An 11,889-nucleotide genomic window follows, 5' to 3' on the forward strand; every position below is an offset into this window, starting at 1 on the left:
GATATTGCTATCTGTCGATCCCTGTCAGCTGGGTGGAATGTTGCCAGATGAGCCGCTTGCCCTCGTGGCACAGAAGTCTCCGGTACCAGCGTCCGTGCGGTTCTGTAGCTTGCAGGGCTGGAGTAACAGTGCTTCTTCTGTGTGGAGCAGGGACACCTATTTTTTAAACCTCCAACCCTGCCTTAGACAGACAGTGACAAGGAGAGAAACACTTAATACCGGAGCCTCCTTGTGGGACAAAGCACTGCGTGCTACAACTCAGGTGTACGCTCTGCTGGCTGCAGGGACAGATGTGGGGACCCGCATGAAAGACCCCCTAAGCTTATTTCTACTAGCTCAGGTTAAAAACTTCCCCAAGACACAAATCCTTCCTTGTCCTTGGATGGGTACTGCTGCCACCACCAAGTGAGTTAACCAAAGATTCGGGAAAAGGACCACTTGGAGTTCCAGTTTCCCTAAAATATCCCCCCCAAGCCCTTCACCCTCTTTCCTGGGGAGGCTTGAGAATAATCTACCAACCAGATAGGTAAACAAGGTGAGCACAAACCAGACCCTTGGGTTTTTAGGGTCCTAAAAACCCATCAGGTTCTTAACAACAGAATTTTATTATAAAAACAAAATAAAAGAAGCACCTCTGTAAAATCAGAATGGAAGGTAATTTTACAGGGTAATCAGATTCAAAACACAGAGGATTCCCCTCTCGGCAAAACTTTAAAGTTACAAAAAACAGAGATCTACCTCTTAGCACAAGGAAAATTCACACGCTAAAAGAAAAGATACTCTAACGCATTTCCCTGCTATTACTTACTATTTCTGTAAGTTTAGAGGTATCATTCAGTAGGAGCTAGGTTACTTACTTTGTCTCTCTCTTTGTCTCCCGAGAGAACACACACAAAGAGCCAAAGCCAAACCCACCCCCACAGATCTGAAAGTATCTTCTTCCCTTATTGGTCCTTTTGGTCAGGTGCCAACTAGGTTATCTGAGCTTCTTAACCCTTTACAGGTAAAGGAGGGATTTTATTGCTACCCTTAGCTGTAGGTTTATGACACACCCCAAGAACCTTCTCCCTGGGCCCGAGTTTCCCCAGTGGTGCTGGAACACTTTTACTAGTGGGGGTGCTGAAAGCCAACACCCTTATTCCTGTCTATGCCCCCCCAACCCCCCAGAACTGGGTCCGAGAACAGGGTCATGTCTACAGGGAGTGGGAACCCGGACAGGGGTGAGGGGGCTGAGGCTGTGGGGTGGAGCCCTGTGTGTGGGGCTGGGAGCAGAGTCCCGGATGAGGAGCTGGGACCCTGCATGTGGGGCTGGGAGTAGAGCCCCAGATGTGGAGTGGCAGCTGGTACCCCATGTGCGGAACCAGGAGCAGAGCCTGGGGCATGGGGCTGGGAGTGAGGATCCCATGTGTGTGACTGGGAGCAGGGATCCCCGGATATGGGCAGCAGCCAGGACCCCACGTGCAGGGCGAGAAGCAGAACCCTGGGCATGCAGCTGGGACCCCACGTGCAGGGTCAGAAGTGGAGCCCCAGAAATTAAAAGGTACAGCTCCAAAAGTGAAATCCCTGCAAGCTGCATGGAAACTTTTTCAAGACACCATAATATAGGCTCAACTTAAATGTATACCCCAAATTAAAAAACATAGTAACAGAACCAAAAAAGTGCCACCGTGGCTAAACAACAAAATAAAAGAAGCAGTGAGAGGCAAAAAGGCATCCTTTAAAAAGTGGAAGTTAAATCCTAGTGAGGAAAATAGAAAGGCGCATAAATTCTGGCAAATGAAATGTAAAAATATAATTAGGAAGGCCAAAAAAGAATTTGAAGAACGGTTAGCCAAAGATTAAAAAGTAAGAGCAAAAATTTTTGTAAGTAAATCAGAAGCACTAAGCTGTTAAAAACCGGGGGGGCCACTGGATGATTGAGATGCTAAAGGAGCACTCAAGGACGATAAGGCCATTTCAGAGAGACTAAATGAATTCTTTGCATCGGTCTTCACGGCTGAGGATGTGAGGGAGATTCCCAAACCTGAGCCATTCGTTTTAGGTGACAAATCTGAGGGACTGTCCCAGATTGAGGTATCATTAAATGAGGTTTGGAACAAATTGATAAATTAACCAGTAATAAGCCACGAGGACCAGATGGTATTCATCCAAGAGTGTCTGAAGGAACTCAAATGTGCAATTGCAGGACTACAACTGTAACCTCTCATTTACGTCAGCTTCTGCACCAGAGGACTGGAGGATAGCTCATGTGATGCCCATTTTTAAAAAGGGCTCCAGAGGTGATTCCGGCAATTACAGGCCAGTAAGCCTGACTTCAGTACCTGGCAAACTGATTGAAACTATAGTCAAGAACCAATCAGTTCTGTCAGACACAGAGATGAACACGATTTGTTGGGGGAAGAGTCAACTTGGTTTCTGTAAAGGGAAATCATGCCTCACCAATCTACGAGAAATCTTTGAGGGGGTCAACAAGCTTGTGGACAAGGGAGATCCAGTGGATACAGTGTACTTAGATTTTCAGAAAGCCTTTGACAAGGTCCCTCACCAAAGGCTCATAAGCAAGTAAGCTGTCATGGGATAAGAGGGAAGGTCCTCTCATGGATTGGTAACTGGTTAAAAGATAGGAAACAAAGGGTAGGGATAAATGGTCAGTTTTCAGAATGGAGAGTGTAAATAGTGGTGTCCCCCAGAGGTCTGTACGGGGACCAGTCCAATTCAATATATTCATAAATGATCTGGAAAAGGGGGTAAACAGTGAGCTGGCAAAATTTGCAGATGATACAAAATTGCTCTAGATAGTTAAGACACAGGCAGACTGCGAAGAGCTACAAAAGGATCTCTCAAAACTGGGTGGCTGGACAACAAAATGGCAGACGAAATTTAATGTTGATAAATGCAAAGTAATTCATATTGGAAAACATAATCCCAACCATACATATAAAATGATGGGGTCTAAATTGGCTGTTACCACTCAAGAGAGAGATCTTGGAGTCACTGTGGATAGTTCTCTGAAAACATCCACTCAATGGGCGGCGGCAGTCAAAAAAGTGACCAGAATGTTGGGAATCATTAAGAAAGGAATAGGTAATAAGACAGAAAGTATCATATTTATAGCCTCTATATAAATCCATGGTACACCCACACCTGGAATACTGTGTGCAGATGTGGTTGCCCCATCTGAAAAAAGATATATTGGAATTGGAAAAGGTTCAGAAAAGGGCAACAAAAATTATTAGGGGCATGGAACAGCTGCCATATGAGGAGAGATTAATAAGACTGGGACTTTTCAGCATGGAAAAGAGACGACTAAGGGGGGTATGATAGAGGTCTATAAAATCATGACTGATGTGGAGAAAGTAAACAAGGAAGTGTTATTTACTCCTCATAACACAAAAACTAGGGGTCAGCAAATGAAATAAACAGGCAGCAGGTTTAAAACAAACAAAAGGAGGTATTTCTTCACGCAATGCACAGTCAACCTGTGGAACTCTTTGCCAGGGGATGTTGTGAAGGCCAAGACTAGAACAGGGTTGAAAAAAGAACTAGCTAAGTTCCTGAAGGACAGGACCATCAATGGCTATTAGCCAGGATGGGCAGGGATGGGGTCCCTAGCCTCTGTTTGCCAGAAGCTGGGAATGAGCGACAGGGGATGGATCACTTGATGATTACCAGTTCTGGTCATTCCCTCTGGGGCACCAGGCACTGGCCACTGTCGGAAGACAGGATACTGGGCTGGATGGACCTTTGATCTGACCCAGTTTGGCCGTTCTTATGTTCTTATGAACCCAGCCAGGGGCCCCTTGAGTCATGTTCAGAAATCCGAGCTGCTCTGAATTTTCCTTGCAAGTGACCCACCTAAGCAGGCTGTTGCTCTGAGCAGTCCGTGGAGCTGAGCAGCGTGTGTCTGTCACCTGCACAGCAGCAAGTGCTCCCATGTTTGTGATATGTCCTGTAAACAGCAACCTGTCTCCTCCTAAAGCAGTGTGTGCTGTACCTGGCTGGGTTGGGAACATCTTCTGGGGAGACACACAGGAGAGTCAGTGGCTGGATTCAGCCTGCACCTGACTCGTTACCAGAGTTTAAACACTGTTACTACTTGATCTTTCACTGATTAGTGCTAGGACTAAATATCCTGCTTGGCATTTTGGGAACATGCATCTACAGTGCTCTCCATGCCAAAGGAGCCCAGAGCAGCTGGTAAACGCGACCCAGACTAGTAAGCTGCTCTGTTAGCCTGCACAAAAGAAGCACAGCACAGTACAGCACCTTGTGACAGCTGTAAAAAGAAGACCAGCTGTAAAAGCATAGTGCATGGTACAGTCTGTGTATTTGTCTTCTAGCCATGTGCATTGACGGGTTTGGATAAAACACTCTTTGCGACATACAACCACCAGTGAGGTCACAGACAGAGGATTAGGGCTAAAGGTGCAGAACAGTCAACAAAGAGACGCTGTTTTTCTGCAAGTGTCCTAGAGCATGAGGGAGAAAGGGAGACAGAAACTGGATTAAATAGAAGGGAATTTTCTCCAAATGGAATGTTTTTCATGCTTTCCCATGAGGCGTCAGAATGTCTTTACGGACAAATAGTCAGAGTAGAGTCCATTATGCTCAGCGCTCTTTGCCTTGAAACATAAATAGCTGCATATCATAGAAGGGTTTGTTAGGAGGAAATGTGTATGCTGGAAACAGTTACACATTAAATCACTACTTCATGCAGAAAGATATTGCTAAAGGGAGAGGATTACTTACTATATTAATTCTCTCCTTCAGCTCCCCACACATCTTTCTGCACATAATGACGTTAGTCACAAAATGTAGTGTTGAAACAATTTTGGTACATTGCAATTCTATTTCCTCGGAGACTGCATGTCCTGATGCTTTCCCTGCCCTCCCCTGTCCTCGGGCTCTGGCGGAGCAGGGAGGAAAAGAGGACCAGTCGTGTCACATTTTCCGAAAAACGACTCCACTGGCAAGTCCTCGGGAGAGTCCTCAGCGCACGGACTAGTTCCCATCCCACTCTGCTCCCCGTGCAGCCAGCGGCCACCTCCAGGGATCGCCGTTAACCGTTCACCACGTCACTGTGCTGTGTGATCTGAGAGACCACGTATAGAGAAAGACGGGGGTCCTGCGCGCCCTTCCCGCCAATCCCCAGCCACATGGACTGGGTGAAGGAAATCCTGGTGGCCTCAGCCTCTGAGGCCAAAGAGACAGCTCTGCCCTGCCAGAAGCTGGGACCTGTGGTGGCAGCAGGACAGGGGGGCCCTCCCTCGCTGTCCCTGATACTGCTTCCCCCTTCTCGCCTTTCCCTCTTTGTCTTTCCCTCCCTCGCACCAAACAGTGTAAAAACAAAAAGCAGCCAAACAAGATAACCCCCACCCAGCCCCGGCAGACCTAGACTGACTTGGCCCCTTCGCCGCAGTCACTCCGCTTGTCTCCTTCCTCCCACATCTCCCTTGTGTGGCCGGTCTTCTTCATACTGCCAGCTCTTTGGGGCAGGGCCCGTGTGTGTCTGGGCAACACCTAGTGGTCCTGATCCAGGGCTTGGGATCCTCACTCCCTGCTCTCTCACACACACATCATAATAACAGCACGAGCGTCTCTGGTGCCCACTGGGGCACGCTGAATTCCACCCCCAGCAGGGTGAACACTAGCGATCAGCCTAGAAACTGATGGCGGCTGCTTCTCTGACGCTCGCTCAGCTCAGTAGCTGTTGGTTATTCCTCGTCAGGGTTCTGCTCTCTTCCTACCCGGGCACTGGCCATACCTGCCCAGTGTCTTTACTCAGGCCCCCCAGCCCGGCAGGCAGTGGGCTCGCTAGACACACAGCCCCTGCCAGCGTAACGAGGGGCTTAGGCCCCAGCTGTGGGCAGCTTGCGCAGTGCTGCGTGTGCCCCCACGGAGTGACGGCAGAGGCCAGTTCAGACACACATCAGTCTGACTCCCCCCCCCAAAACGGTTTAGTTTCATTGGGAACTTTTCCACAGCAAAGCCTTGCCATTTCCTGGCTGGCCTGCTTGCAGACCTCAGAGAGCGATGTGTCTTGCTTGGAAAGCAATCTGTTCCTGGTGTGTGTGTGTGGGGGGGGGGGGGGTTACTCACCACTGGTGTTTCTCTCCACCAGTGCTCAGCAAGTCACCCCCCATTCGAGGCTTGGACTGAGGCATGAATGTATCTTCTCTGGGAGACAGGAACCGTGGGTGAAAGCAGCCGTGGCCAAAGCATTCATGGCTGGGGTGGTGTGCAGTGCTGAGCCTGAGCTCCCTTGAGCTCCAGGCAGAGTGACAGGCAGTCAGGGGGCGGGGGACAGGGAGCAGGCGGTGATGATGATGAGCTATTCCTAGGAATTAACTCCTGTGACGCATTTCACCCTTTTTCTGTATGCAAACTACCTGAGCAGGGGATTGGACTAGACGACCTCCTGAGGTCCCTTCCAACTCTAATATTCTATGATTCTATGAAACAGTTTGTGACTTGTCTTTGCTTTGATTATGTTTGTGATCTGTCCTTTGTGGGGAGGGACTGGCCACCTAAGTCACATGGCATCGTTTCGGCTCCCTGACTGGATGCTGAAACTTTGATGACTAGGAGGAGGACAATCAAAGGGCTCCTTGGTGGGCGTATGGACTCATCCAGAATGAACCTGCACTTGCAGTGAACAAAGTAATCGTTCTACCGTGTGTGTGTGGACACCACTGGAAAGAGGGGCAAAGCCCCATGAAGTGAGTTTGTGGGTTTCTTTGACCATGTGTCCATGAATCCTTCTTATGGAATATTGGCAGTAATGACAACAACACAGACCGCAGCACAACAGAGACCCTTTGATCTGAGAACACTTGCCTTCTTCTGAAACTTTGCAGCCAGCTCTTTGACAAGGCAATGTCCAGTTAAAAAGCACGACTCCATCTCAACAAGACAATGCATGGCTGAAGCAAGCTTTTGAGATGTTACACCTGGGCACTAGAATGGGTCAATGCCTCGAGAAACATCACCCAGAGCTTTGCTTAGCTGTAGAACAGTAAAGAGGTAAATAGGGAGTGGAGCTGGTGAATACTTTGCAAACATAGTCAGTGAATACTTGGTTTGATTAATATCACAAAGTTTTTAAAATAAAACACTGAGTGGCTAATTTTGTTCTGTCCCCAGATTTTGCTCTCACAGGCAAGCAACTATTTCCCAATAAATTTGTACTTTTCACCTAGTTCTGTCAGGAACTCACTGGAGGAATTAAAAACTGGCTGGAGAAGTGCCCCGGTGATTGTCCTTTAGTGAACCGTCCTGCTTGACAAGTGCATGGGGCTGCAGGAACACTCCAGCATGGGCCAAAGGGTGGCCTAGGTGGCTAATAGTCCTTTCCATGCGTACTCCCTAGAAAGGAGAAGCTGATAATCTCCCAGGGGAAAGGAGACCCAACAAGCCAAGGTGCCGGTGCTCAGGCAGGTTTCAGAGCACAGCTGGGTTTGCTGTTGCTGTCTGCAGGGCAGTCTGGGTAGAACCTTGTACATTTTTTCCATTCCCCCAGACCTGGAAATGGGGGAATGATTTCACACATGCTCTCTCAAAAAAGCTCCCTTCTGGGGAGAAAGTGAGTGTGGGAAACCTCAGTCCCAGGATGTGTGAGCAGCTCAAACCAGGGGATGTGATGGGGCTCTGAGGGGTGCTCCCAACAACGGCTGCAAGGAACGACTGCTAAGCAGGGTTTTGGCAAGAGCTGCTCTGGGCTGCTGTCTGCTTTGCTGTGGCACAAAGCAGCCGTAAGGCTGGCAGCTCAAATCCACTCACCCTGCTCAGGGCAATCCTTGGTTGGCACCCACCCCGCATGGGCCTGTGGCATTCCCAGGGGAAAGGACACATGGACAGGATGCCTCTGTAGCCCAGCCATCCCCAGCAGCTGGCGTGGCCTGTTGGGGCCATGGGGAGCCTGGTGTGGCTCCATTAGAAACAGCTCCTTCTAGTTACCACAGCCAACAGTGATGCATCCATGGCAAGTTATCATCTTTCATTGTTTAGTTCATTTTGTATTTCTCTTCGCTTCCTTCGGGTTCTTTGCAGTGTTGTCAGCACAGGAATGTGTCAGGGAGGGGCTGCGTTGTCCCTGGTCACAGGAATCCAGTGATTTGGACTTCAGTTTGAGTTGCCAGCAAAGAGCCTGCCCTTGCCCAAACTGGGGGAGCAGGCGAGTTGGTTTATCGGCCTGCCCCGGACATGGCACTGCAAAGTCCTGCTCTGCTCATGGAGCTCCGGTGTCCAATAAAGGGAAACTTTACTTTGCAGCTGTTCCAAAAGCTTTTAATGCCAACAGCAGGAGAACGTGGCACATCATTCAAGACAGTTTGATTGTCTAAAAATACAGCACTTGCATCGCAACGGTCATCAAGAGAAGAGCGCATTTCTCCTTGCTCTTAATACTGAGATTTTTCTGCCACATCAATGCTGAGCAGCTATGGAGAGGCCCCCAGTTAACTAATTAGGATTACAATCTTAGTCAAGCAAACATTTATTCCAAGGGGGCGGATTACACTGCAGTGTGATTATATCACTCAGGTACTAAAACTCTGGCTTATTTTGAGATTTAATTGATCTTTTGATGACTTTTTAAATGTCTGGCAAGAGGGGAGCTGCTTCTCAAACAGTGTACATTTCTACACCAAAATGATCTTGATTTGAATAAGTATTCAGTCCTTGTTTGGTAAATACACCCAGTGTTAATGGTGCTTAATGGTGCCTGTAATTGGTGTCTAAAGTTATTTAAAAGTAAATTTACTAGAAAATAATTAGCAATTTTATAGTTCACTACTTCCTAATTTTGTTGATAAAAATTGTCAGTGGTTTTATCAGATGACACAATAACACAATGGTGTGAAATAGAGTTTTCTAAATTGCAAGGAAAGGGTGCACAGAAAATAAACTGTTTTCTCTTTTAACGTCTCCCACTGGAAGCCAGCCCCCCCTCCCCCTTTATAATGCAGTAAATTAGCTTTAATCAGCAATTGGTGAAACCCTCCCAGCACTGTTCAGGGATTTCTTGGGAGTTCTTAACCTTCGCTGTGGGAGCAGGGAAGGAAAACGATTTCCTTATTAGGACTAAAGCATCTTTCCTTAATGAGCTTCTGGGAATGCTCAGCCCACCAGGAGCCCCATTCCCCTCTCTGCAGCTCCACAGACTGCATGAGCTCTAGGAGTAGAGGGAAGACTGAGAATAAATGGAGAGAAAGCGCTTTCCCGTGATGTTTGTTTGCTGTACGCTGTGGGGCTCAGCTGGTTCACGCATCAATCTGCAGCCTGCACAGCTAAACATCCAGGGGAGAAGCCTGTGGCTGGCAGGCTTGGTGCCTGCACTGAACTCCTGAGACTCTGGTGATTGAGTCCAGAGTCGATGCCAGGAAGGCATGAGAACCAGCCTGCCCTGGGCACAGCTCGCCCTGAGCTCAGAGTGGGCTGGGCCTGGCGGTGGGTTTGGGTGGAAAGTGGCACCAGGTGATGTCCCACCTGCTTTTGATTCTGGTACCAAATGCTCCCAAACCGCAACTGCCAGGGTCAAAAGGAAAGTAGGGAAAAGGCTCACATGAAAGAGCTAGCAGCCAGCACAGACCTGGGGCTGGGGGTGGCCCCCCTCCCACCGGGGCCAGGGGCCACTCAGACAGTATTATCTGGACAGTCCCTTTTCGAGAGCTGTGTTCCCTCTCTGGTACTGGGACAAAACCAGACATGGGTTTGTCTGGGAGCGGATGGGGGCTGCTGCTCCGCCCCCTCTGGCTCTTCAGATTGGTGTGACTTCACACGCACCTTCACACGCCAGCAGGGGCAGGCCCACCCCTGTCATTTCTGGCAGTAGCAGCATGACGGGTGCGCTGGGAACATGTGAGCGGCCCCCTTATCTGGGGCGTGCACATGTGTGTGCAGTACAGAGCTCCCCCTGCCAATCAATGAAATCCTGCCCTGTCCCCCAGGTCCGAAGGGGCCTCCTCCTGCTGTCCGGGGGGCTGTGCCGAGTTGGGCCCATAGGTGTTTGATGTGTTGCAAGAGAGCAGAGGGCTGGGCACTGACACCTCAGGGTTCAGAGTGGATCAGGGCCCTGTCTGCTACTGGCTCTTGGCTGCCCTTGGCCTGTGAGCTGGACAGCGCTCTGCACGGGCCCTTCCTTCCCAGATGCAACCACAGTTGCCTTGTGGGGTTCAGAGCTGGCCAAAGGCTGTGACCCAGATCCTGCGATCCCACCCCCCTCCCCACAACTATGAGCTGGTAGGGCAGGGCAATGGGAGCAGAGACCAGGCTGCTGGCTGGCTCTTTAAATGCTACCTCTAAATGCCCATGGCTAGAGCATGAAAACACCTGTCCAGCCTGCTGCGAGCTGCTGGGGTCTCCCCTGCTGGCCTCACTCGTCTCCAGACTGGGTACTCTGCTTGGAGCACTGAGGGGCCACTGTAACTAAGAACTGGCTTCGTGTCTATCAAACAGAAGTTGCTCTGTTACATTGATTCACTGATTCTGATGCCAGAAGGGACCATTGTGATCCTCTCATCTGACCTGCTGTATAGCACAGGCCAGAGAACTGCCCACAAATCATTCCTAGAGCAGAGCTTTTAGGGTATGTCTACACAGCAAGAAAAACCCCCATGGCTGGTCCACACCAGCTGACGCAGACCATGGGGCTGTTTCATGGCTGTGTAGACATTCAGGCTCAGGCTGGTGTCTAGTCTCTGGGATTCTGCAGGGTGGGAGGGTCTAGGAGCCCAGGCTACAGCCCAAGCCCAGAAGTCTACACAGTGATGGAACAGCCCCATGGACCTGTCAGCTGGGATGGGCCAGCCGTGGGTTTTTGTTTCCTGTGTAGACAGACCCTTAGGAAAATATCTGATCTTGATTGAAAAATTCAGTGCTGGAGAATCCACTATGACCGTTAGTAAATTGTTGTAGTGGTTAATTACTCACTGTTAATTACTCTCACTGCAAAATTTCCAGTTTGAATTTGTCTCGCTTCAACTTGCAGCCATTGGATTGTGTTGGAGCTTTCTCTGCTCGATTAAAGAACCCTTTATCAAATATCTGTTCCCCATGTCAAGTTACAGCCTGTGAGCAAGTCACCCCTTCATGCTCCCTTTGTGACGCTAAACAGATTGAGCTCTTTGAGTCTATCACCTTTTTTAAGGTGGTTTTCCAATCTTTTAATCCTTCTACTGGCTCTTCTCTGACCCCTCTCCAATTTATCAACCTCCTTCTTGAACTGTGGGCTCTGGAACAGGACATGGGATCCCAGTAGTGGTTGCATCAGTGCCAAACCTGGAGGTAAAATCACCTCCCTGCTCCTCCGCGAGATCCCCCTGTTTATGCATTGTGGGATCACATTATCCCTTTTGGCCGCAGCCTTGCACCAGGAGCTCAAGTTCAGCTGATTTTCCACCCCCGCCCCCCAAAAGCCTTTTCAGTGTCCCTGCTCCCCAGGACAGAGTCCCCCACTCTGTAAGTATGGCCGACCTGTTTGCTCCTAGATGTCTACATTTACATTTACCTATATTCAAATGCATATTGTTTGCTTGTGCCCAGTTTACCAAGAAATCCAGATTACTTGGTATCAATGACCTGTCCTCTTCGTTATTTACCACTCCCACAGTTATTGTGTCAGCTGCAAACGTTATCAGTGATGATTTTATATTTTCTTCTGGATTATTGATAAAATTGGTCAATAGCATAGGGCCAAGGACCAATCCCTATGAGACCCCACTAGAAATACATCCACTTGATAGTGAGTCTCTGCTTACAATTACATTTTGAGACCCATCCACGTAATGTGGGCTGTGATGAGTTTATATTGTTCTAGCTTTTTAATCAAAATATCACGTGGTAGCAAGTCAAATATCTTAAAGATGTCTAAATATGTTACATCCACGCTAT

The sequence above is a fragment of the Caretta caretta genome, chromosome 10, assembly GCF_965140235.1.
Source record: "Caretta caretta isolate rCarCar2 chromosome 10, rCarCar1.hap1, whole genome shotgun sequence".
Lineage (NCBI taxonomy): Eukaryota > Metazoa > Chordata > Testudines > Cheloniidae > Caretta > Caretta caretta.